This window comes from Aquarana catesbeiana, linkage group LG11 (genome assembly GCF_042186555.1).
Source record: "Aquarana catesbeiana isolate 2022-GZ linkage group LG11, ASM4218655v1, whole genome shotgun sequence".
In the NCBI taxonomy this organism is placed as follows: domain Eukaryota; kingdom Metazoa; phylum Chordata; class Amphibia; order Anura; family Ranidae; genus Aquarana; species Aquarana catesbeiana.
In genome coordinates, this window is record NC_133334.1 from 231759849 (window position 1) to 231778292 (window position 18444).

Consider the following 18444-nt stretch of genomic DNA (forward strand, 5'->3'; position numbering starts at 1 on the left):
TAACCTGTCCGAAGCCATGTTTTGAAGAAAGTGTAAACTAGCCCTAATGAATGCTCATGATGTTAGTATATGTATGGATGTGAGTTAGGGACCTGAGTAAGCTTGAGGGCATGGACTGATCGAAATGTACAATATGTATGTAAAGTGCTGCGAAAATTGACGGTGCTATAGAAGCACCTGTAATAAATAAATAAATAAATAAATGTTGGATTCACTGGGAACGTGAGTATGTTTATTGAGGCCAACCCACCCTAAAAGCTAAGAAAGGGTGGGGGGAACAAGCAAAGTGAAGGGATAAAGTTCCTATTTAAAGTGGAGTTTCACCCAAAAGTAGAAAATTCACTTATCAGCCCCCCCTCTGGTGCCACATTTGGCACCTTTTGGGGGGGGGGGGGGTACCTGTTTTGACAGGTACCTGTCCCCACTTCCGGGATATCGCATCACGATCACTTGGAAGTTTGGCCCCCCTCCTCTGCCACCGGGCCATTGGGTTAGGGGAGTGCGCTTCACCCATGCACAGGAGGGAACTGGCTGTGAAGCCTTTTCGGCTCCCTTACTATGAATGGCAGCAATGGAAACATTGACTGGGGTGCTGACATCACTGGATTCCAGGACAGGTAAGTGTCCTAATATTAAAAGTCAGCAGCTGCAGTATTTGTAGCTGCTGGACTCATTTTTTGCTGGGGGAACGGAACTCCTTTTTAAGGGCCCATCACAACATCCGTTGGGCTGCTTTGCTCAACACAGGCAGAAAGCAATGACAAACTGGGATCCATTATTTCCAATGGGACACACCAACACAACACAGGGTGATAATGGAACAGGCCGCATTTACTTCTAGTGCCAAACACTACAATGCATCACAGAGCGCGGCAACATGTGTTAAGGAAAACAAACAAAAAAAAAAAAAAGTGTTTTGCCATGAAAAATGAAGCGCCAAACAAGGGGGTCGATTTACTAAAACTGGAGAGTGCAAAATCTGGTGCAGCTCTGCATAGAAACCAATCAGCTTCCAGGTTTTATAGTCCAAGCTTGATTGGACAAGCTGAAGGTAGAAGCTGATTGGCTACTATGCACAGCTGTACCAGATTTTGCACTCTCCAGTTTTAGTAAATCTACCTGACTGAGTCGGTTCAATTGCCCTGATCTCATGACAAGGAGCAGGAAACACAACTCAGGTGACGTGTATCCGGCCTATATGGAGCCCCTGTGCCAGATTATTATTATACAGGATTTACATAGCACCAACAGTTTGCACAGCACTTTACAACATGAAGGGCACACAGTACACACAATACAAATCAATACAGGAGGGATCAGAGGGCCCTGCTCGTTAGAGCTTACAATCTAGAAGGGAGGGACAAGTGGAAACAAAAAGGTAATAACTGTGGGGGATGAGCTGATGGAGAAAATGAGAATACAATTGTTAGGTGTGGGTAGGGTAGGCTTCTCTGAAGAGAACGGTTTTCAGGGATCGTCTAAAAGCTAATAGAATAGGAGATAAGCGGACAGATTGGGGTAAGGAGTTCCATAGGATTGGAGAGGCTTTGGAATAGGATTTCCATAGGATTGGAGATCACTGTAGTAGGTGGTCTGAGATCAATGTGAAATGATCCCAGCATAGTCAGGCTTCACCTGAGTGGCCATGATGGGACTTGTGTCACCAGCAGACAGAATGTCACCAGGATTAGGAGTCATGGCAGATCTCAGGGCCACAGACATGAATGGTATACCATGGAGGCAATACACAATCATATACAGAGGGGGACATTCCACATGCAGGCAGTAGGTGGCTATGTACACATCTATGTGCAGAATGCTGGCTGGGCATGCTGGGACTTGTAGTAGCATCTCACCCACCCTCCCCTCCCCCTACACACAGCTATGTCCCAACACACAGTATTAAATGGCAGATGTCAGGGACACTGAATACAGCACAATACTGCTACATGGAGCCCCCCCTGTACAGGACACACTATAGAGGCCCAGCCTACAATACAGGGAGCCCCACCATCCCCCCCACACACACACTGCTGACACTTGTAGTTCCACAGCAGGTCGCCTGTGTAGAATAATCTCCTGTGTTGTACACAGTTGTCATGTCTGTGATGACAGAACACACCTCGGGTACACACAGCACGGAGCAGAGAAGCCACACTCTACAATACACACCTCTCACCTCTGTTTACCTTCTTCTCCCGGTCGCTGCTGAAAAACTTCCGGTTCTGAGGAGATGGGCCGTAAAGTGACACTTGGACCCGCCCAGAGTGGGAGGAGCTGGAGGGGACAGTGACACGGGGATCAGGAATGGAGAGGGGGAGGGGGCTCTGTGTACAGAACCGCGACAACCGCACAAAACCCCACCGACCTCATCACCGCACAACCCCACCGATCTTATCACCGACCTCATCACCGCACAACCCCACCGATCTCATCACCGCACAACCCCACCGATCTCATCACCGCACAACCCCACCGATCTCATCACCGATCTCATCACCGCACAACCCCACCGACCTCATCACTTCTCATTCCAGCTGGACGTGTGTGTGCGGAGGAGCCTCCGTCTATGACTTCTCTTCTTTTCACTCCTCTTTTCTCTCTCCCTCTTTCTTTCTCTCTGTAAGTTTCTCTCTTCCTTTCTTACCCTCCATCCCTTCCTTCTTTCTGTCTTCCTCTCTCCCTTATTTTTCCCTTTCTCTTTTAATTTCTCTTTTGCTTTATTTCTCTCTTCATTCCTTACTCTCTCTTCCATTTTTATTCTTATTGTTCATCTCTCTCTTATTTTCTCACGTTCTTTCTTCATTTCTCTTTTTCTTTCCCTTCTTTTCTCTCTCTTCAGCTCTCTTTTCCATTCTGTCCTCTCTCTCCTTTCTTACTCTTGTCATTCCAATTTCTCCCTTTCTTCATTTTCTTCTTGTTTCACTTTCTTCCCTTCCCATTCCTGCCATTACCATTTCACTTTTTCCTCCTTTTTTTCTCTGTTTCTTTTTCTCATTCTTTCTCACTCTCTTGTCATTTTCTTCTCTCTTCCTCCTCCTTTATTTCTCTCTCCTCCTTTTTTATACTCACTGTTTCTTTCTTATTTTCTCACTCTCTTTTCATTTCTCTTCCTTTTTCCCCTCCTTTTCTCTCTCTAACTCTTGTCATTTTCATTTCTCTGTTTCCCTCTCGCTTCCTTTATCGATCTTGTCATTTCCATTTCTCTTATTCCTCCTTTGTTTTTTTCTCTTTTCCTTTATCACTCTCTTGCTTTCTCTCTCCCCTTATTTCTTTCTGTTAATCTCTCTCTCTCTTTATTTTTCCGTCTGTGAATTTCTCTCTTTCTTTCTCACTTTCTTTTCATTTCTTTCTCTTTTCCATTCTCTCTTCCTCCCCACCCTATTCTTCCTCTATTCTTTTTTTTGCTCACTTTTCCCTTTTCTATATATCTTCCTCTCTCCCACCCCCCTTTCCTTTCCCCTTCCTCTTTTCCTGTCCTTCTATCTTGTTTTTTCCCTCTACCTTTTGTCATCTCTCTCTCTTCCCTTCTCTCTCTCCTTTCCCTTCTCTTTTATTCTTTTCCCTTCTCTCTTTCTCCTACCTTCTCTTTTAACCCTTCTCTCTCAACCGTCTCTCTCACTTTCTCTTCACTTCTTTCTCTCTCTATATCTCTCTTTCCATCTCTCTGGCTCTCACAACCCTTCTTTTTCATTCTCTTCCCTTTCTCTCTCCTTCTGTTCCCTTCTCTCTCAACCCTTCTCTCTTTCTCTTCTCTTCCCTCTTGCTTTTCCCTTCTCTCTCAACCTGTCTCTCTCGCTTTCTCTTCACTTCTTTCTTTCTCTCTCCCCTCCTCTCTGTCTCTCTTCCCTTCTCTCTCAATCTGTCTCTCTCACTTTCTTATCCCTTCTTTCTCTCTCTCACTCTCTCTTTCCTTCTCTCTGTCTCTCGCAACCCTTCTCTCTTTCAATGCAGTCACCACACCTAATGATTGGTAAGCTGCATTAGGCTGTAACACACTGCAGCGTGAGGCCGCTTGAGGTTTTGTTTATATCTTCAAAGCGCCCATCCGTGTCCAGCACTGCACATCTGTGCACCATCAGTGCCCCATCTGTGCTTCACAGTGCCCCATCAGTGCCACTAAAGTGCCCATTAGTGCCAATACAGTGCCCATCAGTAAGTGCTCATCAGTGCCACTCTATCAGGGGATCCTCATCAGCGCCCGTCAGTGTCGTAAAAATGTGTAAAAAATGCGTAGAAAAAGACGTTTTAATTTCCTTTCCACATTTTCCATAAACTTGTGGAAAAAAATGTCATAAGTAAAAGAAAAAAGTGCTGTGCTAACTTCTAGTAAAAAATAATTACCTGTGTGTTTCTAAACATATATACACACTCTATATCTGTAACAAACCATATACATAAAATACTCTAGTGACACCACTAATTAAAAGATGTAACTCTGTGCTCCAATCTAGTGCAGCTTGTGAACTATTAATTATTCCCTCTGCCTTTCCATGTATACACACACAATGTGCCCATAGAAGATCACAAACATAAAGTGCTTATAGTGACACAACTTATTGTTAAATGAGGTAACTCTGTGCAACAATATAATGCAATATGTATAGTATACTAAAATATCATCTGTCATAAAATTAGAAATCCAAGATATATGTGTTCAAATTATATTCACAAACTTGTTCCCATGCACTACAAAGTGCTATGTTGCCTGATTCACAAAATGGCATGCATTTTATATATAAAGCCCATTCACAATTCAAAATCCAAAGCAGCTGGTGATAGCCTTGTGTCCACTGAGGTGCTCCCCCCTTTAGTATGTGCGCTCACCTTAGAGCGTGTCACCCTGCAATTAAGCCTGGTCAGAACACGCATATGAACCACCTGTTTTCAGTGATTGTGTTGAAATCCTTGGCTGGTTGCTGATAACGTTTTCCACATGTATATGATAAAAAAAAAAAAACTCAATAGTGTGATATTGTTTAAACACTATTTATTTACAAAACTTAGCCCCTTCTATTGGGTACTCACATTTAGTGGGTGCTACAGTGCACTACTCTTTACAAAAACAGAGGTAACGCTGAAGTGATGTGTCCTTTCCTTTGCTGAGAACGCTTCACTGCCTCCTGCACCGTCTTGTCCCCTCCCCAACGCGTGTCGATACCGGGATTGTGACGTATCTTCCTCAAGGGGAATTTGATTGGAGGGTTGCTCTGTCAGTCACTATATAGTGTTATGGCAGCCATTTTCTTGTATAATACAATAGAATGTCCGTGATATCTAATTCTACTCTCAATATCACTGTATTGCCTCCATTTTCAACCTGATATATAGTCCCTTTATATTCTCAGCCTCATTACAATATGATAAACTCCACTGGAAGAAGATTTTCTCCTTTTATACTTCTAACTCAGGACGGTGCATATAAAAGAACACACATCTCTATGATTGGTCACTAGGGGCACCCATATTGGTACTGCACATTGGTATTGGTTACACAAATTCCAGACCCAGAAGAAGTCTCCTCATCCTCATAAAAATTACACCCATAGGTCATGGTAAATAACTTCTCCGCTTCACTACTCTTAAGGTTAATTATTACTAAGAAAGCATTTCAGGTCGAATTCTTTGTTTAACCCTCCCGGCGCCAAGGACCCCAGTTGGTGTATCCACTAAGATTTTTTTTTGCTGATCTCCCTTATGAAATTTGAACCCCTCCAGTGACGTTTCGGGGACTCTATGCCCCAAAATTGCATCCCTTCTGGGTTTTTATTGTGATTGTCCCTAAAGTGCATTGATAGAAAATACTTGTCAAAACCCTTACAAATGTTTCTGACATGCTCTTCCATTCTGACTTTTAATGCCCTTTTGGTTCTACACACATAGATTAAATTACAAGGGCATTTTATAACGTATACCACTCCAATAGTGTCACATGAGATAAAATCTCTGATAGTGTATGACTGTTTGGTGTTGGGGTTAATAAATGTTTTCAATTTCCTAAAATTATTTGGAACCCGTATGCAACTATAACATCTGCTAACTATGAAAGCCCTTCATGTCCCAAAACATCATCGGCCTGGACGGAGGTGGCTCAACAATATTATACACTAATTTGTCCCTCAAATTTGGGGCACGTTTGTAGATCTTTGGTTTGTCTGGCAAGCTATATTTTAGTTGTATGTCTTGTTTCAGGACCCCGCAATATTTGGTAATGATCCTCTCCACATCTATATTTTGTAGATTATAGTCTAAGACTATGCAGGTCCCCATGTGGTCATTCGTACTATCACTTAAATGTTTGTCCTTTATTAGGCTTTCCTTTTCTACGTCTCTAATTCTCCCTTTCTCCGTTTCCAAAAATTCAGCCTGATAACCCTTTTCTACAAACATCTTTGTTAGTCTTTCTGTTTGTACCTCAAAGTCTTCATTCCTAGTGCAGTTCTTATTAATGCGCATGAACTGTCCTCTAGGAATATTATTTATCCAGGGCCTATGATGACAGCTTGATGTGGGTATATAAGAGTTGCGGTCCGTTTCTTTGAAGTAAGTTTTTGTTTCTATGCCTCGGGGGGTGTTTTTGATCTCTAGATCCAGGAAGTGTATATTGTCTTTACCAATATCCCATGATAGCGTAATGTTATGGTCATTGTCATTCATCTATTGTAAGAACCCTTCTACATCTTCGTTGGTCCCACTCCAAATTAACAGTATATCATCGATAAAACGTTTGTAAAATAAAATCCTTGGGTCCTGATCATATAAAACCACCTTTTCCTCCCATTTCACCATATACAAGGTGGCCACACTAGGCGCAAATTTAGCCCCCATAGCCACGCCTCTTATTTGTAGGTAATAATTGCTTTCATACCAGAAGTAATTGTGCTTTAGTCAAAAGTCTAAGCAATTCAAAATAAACCTACGTTGTTTCTGTTCCATACTGGTATTCTTTTTCAAAGCTCATTTGGCTGCTTTCATGGCTCCCTGGTGATCAATGCTGGTATATAGAGAGGCCACATCGGCCGTGGCCATCACAAAATCTCTTCTTTTGTTGCATCCCTTCAGCAACTGTAAGGTGTGCTTTATGTCCTTCAAGTAGGCCCTGGTTCGTAGTAATCGGATGGTGGTCTCTCAAATCTTGGTCTTTGAAGTTTTGGCGAGTAGTATTGTCCTTCCCCCTGAGGGAGATGGTCCTTCTTGTTGATGGTACTCCTTGTGGTGGACCCCTATATTGTGGTTGTCCTCCTCTATGGGGTGTTCCAACCTGGTAGCTTTGTGGATAGTGCCCCCCTGGTGGGGGACATCTATAGTATAGAGCATTCCCTTGGTAATTCCCTCTAGGAAGATGATTATTTCCTTGATATCCCTTATTCTGTTTTGTGGAGGCCCATGGTATGGTGGTCTACCTCTGTTGTAATTAGATCCCCTATTCTCGTTGTAATTATAGTAGGGTTTCTTATAATTGTATGGTTGTCCTTGGTAATTTCCTGCATTCTGCTCCACATACTGAGCTGCTGGTGGGTCCCTATTTTGCGGTTTGCGTTTGGCTGTAATTGATTGTACTGCCGAGAGGCATGGGGAGTTTGTTCCCCCATTGTGCTGTTTTGTGCACTGTTACCCTCTCTAATGGGAGATTTGGGGGCCATATTATTCCTTTGACCTATATTGGTGTCGCGTACCTGAAGGGAGATTGAAATGATGAGGTCGGCCCCTCTCGTATCTCCAGCCCAGATCCCGCTGAGAATGGAACAGAAGGAGCCGAGGGTCAGGAGGAACACGAGTGCCTGTGGATGAAGACCTGGAAACCTGTTGCAGGAAGTTGCAGCTGATCACAGGACTGTAGTAGAAAACACTCGGATGGTAGTGCTGAGCCAAACAGGACACGGGAGCAAGGTTACAAGGATAGCCAGGTTCGTTAACAGACAGGCAGCAGGGTACCAGGACATCAGGCAGAGGCAAGGTCAGATGGGAAGCCGGGATCAGGTATAACAAGTCCAGAAGCAGAGTCAATTGGAGAGCCGGGATCAGTAGCCAGAGGTCAGATATAACAGAATCCAAAGCAGGGTCAACAGGAGCCAAGGTCAGCAACAGGTAATCAGACATGGGAATCACAAGGTTCAGGGTATCAGGAGCACAGCTAAAAGACCAGTCAGCACTCATCAGTGGTTAGGGCACCCTTTAACCGCTTCAGCCCCGGAAGAATTTACCCCCTTCCTGACCAGAGCACTTTTTGCGATTCGGCACTGCGTCGCTTTAACCGACAATGGCTCCCAACGTGGCTCCCAAACAAAATTGCCGTCCTTTTTTTCCCGGAAATAGAGCTTTCTTTTGGGGGTATTTGATCACCTCTGCGGTTTTTATTTTTTGCGCTATAAACAAAAAAAATAGCGTCAATTTTGAAAAAACCGCATTATTTTTTACTTTTTGCTATAATAAATATCCCCAAAAAATAATTAAAAAAAATTTTTTTTCCTCAGTTTAGGCCGATACGTATTCTTCTACATATTTTTGGTAAAAAAAAAATCGCAATAAGCGATTATTGATTGGTTTGCGCAAAAGTTATAGCGTTTACAAAATAGGGGATATTTTTATGGCATTTTTATTAATAATTTTTTTTTTTTTTTTTTACTAGTAATGGCGGTGATCAGTGATTTTTATTGTGACTGCGACATTATGGCGGACACATCGGACATTTTTGACACATTTTTGGGACCATTGTCATTTATACAGCAATCAGTGCTATAAAAATGCACTGATTTCTGTGTACACATGCTATTGTAATGTGAACTATCTATCAGGATACAAAGTTCCCTAGATGATCTCCATGCTATGCCATTTATAAGAAGCCAGTAGTGGGATTCACTAGAGGACCCCGGATCTCTACATACGCTGTTAACTTACAGCGGTAAGGTAAGGGGCCATTTCACACTTAGGTGTTATTGCACTGAAGAAAAGTCACAGTTTACATCGCTGCATTTGCACAGAGTAGCAGAGGGACTCCAGCACTTTTATTGATCACCGGTTTTTCTAGTATTGATTAAAGTGGAGTTCCACCCTAAAGTGGAACTTCCGCTCATCGGATTCCCCCCCCAGTGCCACAATTGGCACCTTTCAGGGGGAGGGGGGTGCAGATACCTGTCTAATACAGGTATCTGCACCCACATCTGGGCATAGATAGCCGCAGATGCCCGCCCCCGTTGTGTTCTGGGAAACACACAGTTCCCAGAACACAACGGGGACCAGTGAAGACATGCAGCGCGACTCACGCATGCGCAGTAGGGAACCGGGCAGTGAAGCCGCAAAGCTCCACTTCCTGATTCCCTGACCGAGGATGGCGGTGGGGGCATCCGAGAGACGAGCGTTCGATCGGCTTCGGCATCGCTGGACCCTGAGACAGGTAAGTGTCCATTTATTAAAAGTCAGCAGCTGCAGTATTTGGCTTTTAATAATTTTTTTTAAGGTGGAGCTCTGCTTTAAGGACATTTATTCGCTGGACTATTTCTTAGTACCTTCACCTTTGGCACTATTTATTGTGTTTCGCATTTCTGGTTCTTAACATGTTTACAGCATCAATTTAAGCACGTAGCACTTTATATTTCCCCTAATTTAAAAAAAAAAAAATTACATATGGCAGCCAATTGAATTGTATAGATCGGTCGCGATCTACCCGTCAATCGCAGCCAACTGACAGGTAGATCGTGACCCGACATGTCTGACATCCTGATCGCTCCTGCGGAATGTACATACAACTAAACCGCTGCCCCAATCAGATCACACAGCACACATGCAGAGCTGTAGCGGGGTGCTGAGTGCGCTCCTGCACTCGGCACTAGTAAGGAAAGTAATACATTCTGGCAGAGTGATCTCCACCCCACAGATGATTTGTAGACCCGGCCACTGACTGTCATTCAGAGGGCAGGAGGCGGAAAAGGAAGAGAGCATGGTGCTGGCACCGGCACTGTGGATGCAAGTAACAAGTGGTCAACAAAATCCAACGTGTTATGAGAGTTCATGAAATCCCCATTCATCAGGGCTATATATTCGTTATCTCACAAAAGTAAGTACACTGCTCACACTCTTGTAAATATTTTATTATACCTTTTCATGTGACAATGCTGGCAGCACTCGCACATCTATTTCCCAAAGACAACCTCTGGATATGACGCTGAGCACGTGCACTCAACTCCTTTGGTCGACCATAGCGAGGCCTGTTCTGAGTGGAACCTGTCCTGTTAAACTGCTGTATGGTCTTGGCCACCGTGCTGCAGCTCAGTTTCAGGGTCTTGGCAATCTTCTTATAGCCTAGGCCATCTTTATGTAGAGCAAAAATTCTTTTTTCAGATCCTCAGAGAGTTCTTTGCCATGAGGTGCCATGTTGAACTTCCAGTGACCAGTATGAGAGAGTGAGGGCGATAACACCAAATTTCACACACCTGCTCCCTATTCACACCTGAGACCTTGTAACACTAACAAGTCACATGACACCAGGGTGGGAAAATGGCTAATTGGGCCCAATTTGGACATTTTCACTTAGGGGTGTACTCACTTTTGTTGCCAACATTTTAGACATTAATGGCTGTGTGTTGAGTTCATTTTGAGGGGACAGCAAATTTACACTGTTATACAAGCTGTACACTCACTACTTTACATCGAAGCAAAGTGTCATCACATTAAAAGATATAATAAAATATTTACAAAAACGTGAGGGGTGTACTCTGTGTGTGTGATACTGTGTGTATAATATGTATAAAATATATATATATATATATATATATATATATATATATATAGGCCAAAGAAAGGGTTAATAGCGGGTGAAAAGCACCGCTGCCGAAGCGATTTGCACGCGCTTTGCCAGCGCTGCCCATTGATTTCAATGGCAGGGGCGGTGTATACACCGCCCCAAAGATAGCGCTTGCAGGACTTTTTTCCCGTCCCGCAAGTGCATCGCCTCAGTGTGAAAGCACTAGGGCTTTCACACTGGGGAGGCGTGAGAGGCGCTTTACAGATGCTATTTTTAGTGCTAAAATGGCTGAAAGGCACCCCAGTGTGAAAGGGGTCTTAGAGACCCCTTTCACACTGGGGCGGGGGGGCGGCTTCGGTGGTAAAACGCCGCTATTATTAGCAGCGTTTTACCGTCGGTATGCGGCCGCTAGCGGGGCGGTTTTACCCCCCGCTAGCGGCCGAGAAAGGGTTAAATACCACCGCAAAGCGACTCTGCAGAGGTGCTTTGCCGGCGGTATAGCCGCGCCGTCCCATTGATTTCAATGGGCAGGAGCGGTATACACACCGCTCCTTCACCGCTCCGAAGATGCTGCTGGCAGGACTTTTTTTACCGTCCTGCCAGCGCATCGCTCCAGTGTGAAAGCCCTCGGGGCTTTCAAACTGGATACACAGCAGCGGCACTTTCGGGTCGGTTTGCAGGCGCTATTATTAGCGCAATAGCGCCTGCAAACCTCCCCAGTGTGAAAGGGCTCTTAGGGATTTTGTAGGATTACAGCCAGGTATAGTAATTAATCTATTATACCAAACAGGTCCCAATGATCATCAATTTCATATGTAGGTTGAAACGTAGTCATTAACAGAAACAGCTGTGTAGGAGGCTTAAAACTGGGTAAGGAACAGCCATACTCTGCTACTAAGGTGAGGTTGTGAAAGACCGTCACAGGTCATACACCATGGCAAGAGTGAGCACACAATACTACAAAACTGGAGGGTGGGGGTGCTATTTTAATAGCAGTAAGAGTCCCACACCAATGGCAATAGGGTCCAGAATAATCTATAATTATATATTCAAATTCATGTTATGAAAATAAAACTTTTTTTTTCATTTATATACTATTGCTTGCACATGATTCAATGGTAGTAATCAGCAGAGCTTCCACTCAGATCTAGAGCAACTGCACTTACAGTGCACGGTATATTTACCTTTAATAAATCAGCTCCATTGCCACATTTGAGATTACAAGCTTTATTGGAATCAGTTCCATGAAGTGTCTATCCAGCTGGTGAGGATCCCATCTAAAAACATTTATTTTATACTCACGTGAGGGAATTTTGAATACTAAGACATTTGCTTGCATGCTGGCTCTTTCTTAGATTATATGTTTAAGCTGCCCAGGGGGCATTGTGCTGCTAGCTGCTGGGGATTGTATAGGATATTGGCTTCTCCTGGGTGCTGATATTTTATTTGAGTAACAGGTATTTGGCACCTGTCACGTACCTGGTCGGAGGCTGAAGTGCTGAGATGGCTTCCCTAGTGGCTCTGACCACCTTTGAATATGGTTACAGGGTGTGCAAGGCACAAAGTAGCATGGGTGCCGGGAGAAGGGTGATTGATAGTTGCCTGTAGAGCTGGTCAGCTTGGACGGTATCTAGGCAGCAGACAGGAGTCTGAGAGATACCCCGACAGTCCATAGATGGTAGTCTGTACACCCTTATAGGATGATGCAGGGCAGGACCCGTACGGCAGATCTGGAAGGCTGCAGGCATCATCCCGATGTTTTTCAGTCCAGCAGAGCGCTCTCATTTAAAAGCAATGCTAGCGCTGTGTGGGCTACATCACCAAAGCGTCTTCTGTTTGTGTACTCTACTTTAAAATTTAAATAAGCAGAAGATTTCTAAAAAGAAAAAAAAAAAAAAAAAAACCCAATGCCAATGGCTAAATTGCTTTTACAAGCGGCGGCCGCCGTCCCCGGCTCTCCCATCCCACCAGGGAACCTGGAACTGAAATTCCACTGGCTGACTAGAGCAGATCAGGGACCAGAAGGGCCCCGATCATCTCTATGGTCTGAGACAGTGGTTTTCAACCCTGTCCCCAAGTACCCCCAACAGGCCATGTTTGCAGGTTTTTCTTTATCTTGCACAGGTGCTTTAAATCAGAGTCAATGTCTAGGTATTTTGGACAGCTATTTTATCTAAGAGAAATTCCCAAAACATGGCCTGTTGGGGGTACTTGAGGACAGGGTTGAGAACAACTGGTCTAAGAAAGTCCAAGGTCTAAGAAGTGACAATTGTGTTATGATCCAAAGCTTTTAAAAGGCAGGAAGAGAGATCTGTGATCTATTCTAACAGACCATCTCAGTAAAGAGGACCTGTCACTGCCTATTACTATCACAAGAGATGTTTAAGCCCGGGTTCACACCTATGCGAATTAGATGCGGCTTACACCGCATCTAATTCGCAGGACATTTTAAAATACATTCATATGAATGTATCTGGTTCCCATATGTGCGTTGCATTCGCACTGCGCATTGCACAAAAAACGTGTGCGTTTTTTGGGCATTGCGGTGCGAACTACAAGCCTATTATCTCCTATGGGAACGCATCTGATTCGCAAAAATAAAAGAAATAATAAAAAAAAAATTGTTTTTAAAGTGCACCGATCAAAAAAAAAAAAAAAAATCCATCTATGGCTAAACTTAGGTTGGCCATACAGGTAAACATTTCTTTCAATCAGTCCGTAAGCTTAACAAAAAGGATCTTACAGATTTGCACTTCCATGCCAACAGTGCGTTGCTGGTTGCAAGAATACCCAATCAGTGCTTTCATCTGCTTGGATGCAGGTGTTTTTGGGCCAATTTTCCACCTGGCTCCTTCAAAAAAACAAAAAACAAACAAACAGCTGATGGAATAATCAACTTTTGTTTTCAATCTGTTGCTGACAGGGCTAGATTTGTTGTGCGTCTGGTCAGCATATTAATACAGTCAGTAAGGCCCCTTTCACACTGGGGCGGTTTGCAGGCTTTATTGCGCTAAAAATACCGCCTGCAAACCGCCCCAAAACAGCCTCCGCTGTTTGTTCAGTGTGAAAGCCCGAGGGCTTTCACACTGAAGCGGTGCGCGGGCAGGAGAAGAAAAAAAATCTCCTTTCAGCCGCATCTTTGGAGCAGTGAAGGAGCGGTGTATTCACCGCTCCTGCCCATTGAAATCAATGGGTCAGCGCAGCTATACAGCGGCTATACGAGTGGTTTTAACCCTTTTTCGGCCGCCAGCGGGGGGTTAAAACCGCACCGCTAGCGGCCGAATACCGCGGTCAAACAGCGCTAAAAATAGCGCTGTTTTACCGCCGACGCCCCCTACCGCCCCAGTGTGAAAGGGGCCTTACATACAGATTTACTTCAAATAAATGTGAAGTGGTGAGACAAAGATACTCATACTCACATAAGCCCAATAACTGTTGATAACATTGGGTGTTTATTAAAACCAATCCAGTAAGATACATTTCCAAGTCATACAATATTCACCATGACAACATACAAGCACACATGACTTAAAGCAATTAACCGTTCAGGTGCTGGGTGACCTAGAGAGGATAGCAAAAAGACAATGAAGCCTTTTATTTAAAATAAGAGGATTATCAACATTATTTTTAAGACGATTGTATCAGGCACCCAGTTTCTGAGAAAAAGGAGTCGTTTTAATTATTTAATGCAAAGAAATGTTACACCGATAAAGCACATAAAAAAAAAAAAAAAAAATGTGGCACACATATAAGAAGGTACAAAACGAATGTGTTTAAAAAATAAAATTAAAAAGAGCTGCCTTTAAAATGAGCAGATACAAAAAATTAAGGACATTCCCACCCATGTTTTCTTTAAATGAAACACTCCAGTTGAAAAGATGATGATTTGCAAAAATACTCGTATTCTTTTTTAACTCGACCTGAACCACACAAGTACAATTGGTACTATATTGCCCTAGGAACCAGTTCTACATCAAAGCTGATCATTGTGACAATTCTTTTGTTGTAGTCGGGAATCAAGGGCTTAGATTTACTAGAAGTATTGGAATTATACAGCGATTTCTACAGATATTTTTCTAGATTGTTTAAAAGTGTAGTGCAATCACACAGAAATACACTTAAAATGTTATTTTGCTAATTACTAGCACAAGCCCGCTTGTACTCTTTATGGAGATATCAAAATTTTGGTAGACTCCTGATGTCTTTTCCCCTTTCAGCCCCTCAGATCATGGACAGAGTCCTTGATATGCTGCCGGGCTACTAAGCCTGAGAACTGTTCAGTGCTGAGCGCTTTTAGGCTAGGTTCACACTGCTGCAGTGCGAATTTAGCGCGATTTTGATCAGATTGCGTTGCAAATTTGCATTGCGAATTCTTTGTGTGTTCTTGCGATTCTACTGCAAATTTTGCAATCTATGGAGCTGAATTCGCATTGCACACGGATCAAACTCGGACAGGACCCTTTTTTTACGCAGGTTAAATTCGCAACGCATTGATGTGAACAGCACTCATGGAAAACAATGTTATTAAAATGACTTGCGAATTTGAGCGATCGCAGCGGCTCAAATTCGCAATAAAATTCGCAGCAGTGTGAACCTAGCCTTAAATTCAATCAGCACAGTAAAGATTCTATTCATCCCCCATTGCTCTCATCGCCATCTCCAATTCAACAGTACTGGGATCACAGAGGGGCCAGGTGAAGCTGGATAACAAGAAGAGAAAGCTGGCTCTAAAGAAACTTGGCCGCCAGTAAGGCTCCATTCACACTAGTGCGACTCCAAAGTTGTATAATTTCCAGTGTGACTTTGGAGCGCAACTTTGATACGACTTTAAACTCTCTGGATCACAGAGGCATCAAAAGTCGCTGCTACTTTAAGTTACATTGATTTGAGAGGGCGCCATTGAAAAGAATGGGCTGCAACTTGTCATGCGACTTTGATGTCCAAGGTCACACAAGTGTAAATTGAGCCTAAAACTGCTAAGAATAATAATGACTGGCCAAAAGCCTAAAGCTGGCCATAGATGAATAGAATTTCAAAAGGAAAATTCTTAGGAAAAGAAAAATTTGTATGAATATTTTTCAGAACATTCGCTTGTCGTTCGAAAGATTTGGTTTGCTTTTAACATTTGATTCTAGAATGAACAAACAAAAACCACATACACTGTTCAAATCAAGAAAAATTTTCCATCCTGCTCGCTCGAATTTTCTCACTGCAGTCGAAAACGAATGTCGATTTAATCTGCTAATGATTAGAAAAACGAACAAACTTTCTCAGAACCTTTTCTTCCCAAGAATTTTCATTCAGCATTATACCCATCTATGTCCAGCTACTGTATAGTGAGATCAGTATGTATGTGTTAGTGGATAATTCCTGTGCTACCAATAACTCTCAAATTCTAAAAATAACCAAATAATGCTCTGTGGGTTGCTGCATGCACAAAATCACACAAATAAAATATAATTAATGTGTGTTGTAGTGGTGCATCGAAATAAATTCTGGTGCCGAAACCTAAAATTCAGGATGCACTTGACCGAAATCAAAACCAAAATTGATGGGTTTTTAAAAAATATATATACATTTTTATAAATATTTGCATTATATTCGACTTTTTAATTAAGATCATGAATTTAAATGAATATTAATTTTTTCAGCCATTAATGGCACGTTTTGAAGCAGTGTTAAAAATACTGCTTGCTGCATATTCGGTCAGTTAAAAATAAAAACATGCACCAAAAATGCACCTCCCCATTGAAAGGCATTGCAAATGCAGCAAGAAAGCATCAAAAATGCACCCGTGTTGTGCTTTTGAGTCACATGACCTATGAAAAACGCACCATAAGCACGGTAAAATCGCGGGCAGTTTCGGCAGCCATTATCAGCCCCTTTTTTTGTTCAGCACAACCCTGAAAACACTATCTTCAGACGATAATTTTCAGCGACCGAAAGTTTGGTGCATCCCTATTGTGCTACCAATCTTGTATGACATTTCACATTTAGAAACCGCTAAATACCAACGTATTAATAATAGTAGTGTCCTTCATACAAATCCAGTGTTACACGATATCAGTTCTTAAAAAAGTCACAGGTCATCAAAACTGAGTGCTGTGAGATTCAAATCTAAAAATCTTAATTTGTGTCTAAAACACCTCTTCCTGATCATCACTGTGCTTTCAGTGCCCTCACCTTATTGGTGTAATTTACAACGCATGTAAAATCACCACCAGCTTGGTTTTCTCAAGTTAGTATCATGTACCAGGGTCCTCCATGAACTTCCGGTCTGCCATCCCTCAGGTCCATCCTACGTGTTACATCATGCACCATGGGACTTAAATTTTCGGGAAATAGTAGAGGAACATTCCCAGAAAGAGCAGTAGTAAAGCAGTGAGCAGGATAACCAGAAGGAGGCACTTCTATCTTCTTCAGAGGATGTACTTTAGTGTGTTGTATGGAAATGTGAACCACAAGAATTATGTCTCTGGACGCCTGCTGGCCAGCACACTATTACCCTGGTGGAACACCTGACAGGATACGAGCACCCTAGTGAGTGGGAGGCCACACTACAGGTTCACGGAGGACCCTGGTACATGATACTAACTGGAGAGAACCAAGCTGGATATATTTTTACATGCATTGTAAATCACACCAATAAGGTGAGGGCACTGAGAGCACAGTGGTGATCGGGAAGAGGCGTTTTAGACGCAAATCAATGTGTGTATACAACCACTTTAACTGCTGCACTCCCCAGTTGCAGCTAATCACCTTCTCTTACAGCGGACATTCAGTCATTTTTCAACTTTCCACCTATTAAATCTTCTGCCCTTGTTTTAACTTTGGATAGTAAAACATTTTTTTTTCTGCCAGTAAATACCTTATACAGCCCACTTCCTGTTTGTCTGATCACAATATATATAAAATAATAAACAAAGTGGTTGGCGAGAAGCTTCAGAATGTCTTGTCTGTCTCCAAAGCTTGAAGTGTCGTTTCTCTCTGGTGCTTCGTTCCTCTGTTATCAGCATGGGTCACTTCTGAGAAGTTTTCCCGACACATTAGATTAATTTCTGATGGGGGAAAGAGCACAGCACACAGCTTGTCCATTCAGGACAGCTCTGTATCTTTCCTTCATTCCTGTGCCATATCGGAAGGGGGTGTGCCCCTTTCCTCCAATCAGCTCACACACACACACACACACTAACTGCAGCTCGCCACCCCCTCCTCTATGATACTGACAAATGAAGAAGGATTTTATATCACAATTCTGCACATTTGAACAGATGTACAGAAGAGAAGCAGATGTACAGTAGAGAAGCAGATGTACAGTAGATAAGTAAAACTGATGTAGAGGGATTTGTTTCATCTCTGTGTATCTTCTGAGGTTATTCACTTCACTGGGTATACGTGAAAGTTTACATCCACTTTAAGAGAAGGTGAGTAGCCGTAGAGTGCAGCAGTTAAGTGAATCTATTGCTGTACCCTGCATTGGCAAAGCACAGATTTGCTTTGAGTAATACTGTAGCTTGATCAACCAGAACCTTGGGAGAAAAAATACTTTTGCAACAATGGGATTACATCTTTTACCAATAAGCATGTTAAAATGGAGTAAGTCGTGAATAGAAAGGCCTGATTATCACCACCTAAAGTAGAACTAAAAAGGCAAAACTTTTTTTTTATCATCAATTATACTTTAAAGTGCCCTGCTCACATCC

General features: G+C 42.8%; 1 protein-coding gene across 4 annotated transcripts in view; it reads right to left on the reverse strand.

Moving 5' to 3' along the window:
* Positions 1-4100, reverse strand: part of PHAF1 (phagophore assembly factor 1) — a 60353-nt gene extending 56253 nt beyond the window's left edge. Inside the window, exon 1 of one of the 4 annotated variants that reach the window (XM_073605490.1) lies at positions 2794-4100. The gene's annotated coding sequence lies outside the window, so the exon portion shown is untranslated. Of the gene's footprint in view, positions 1-2172; positions 2299-2793 lie in introns of those variants that run through there. The other 3 variants (XM_073605487.1, XM_073605489.1, XM_073605488.1) reach the window with 3 other exon arrangements.
* Positions 4101-18444: the final 14344 nt, after the last annotated feature.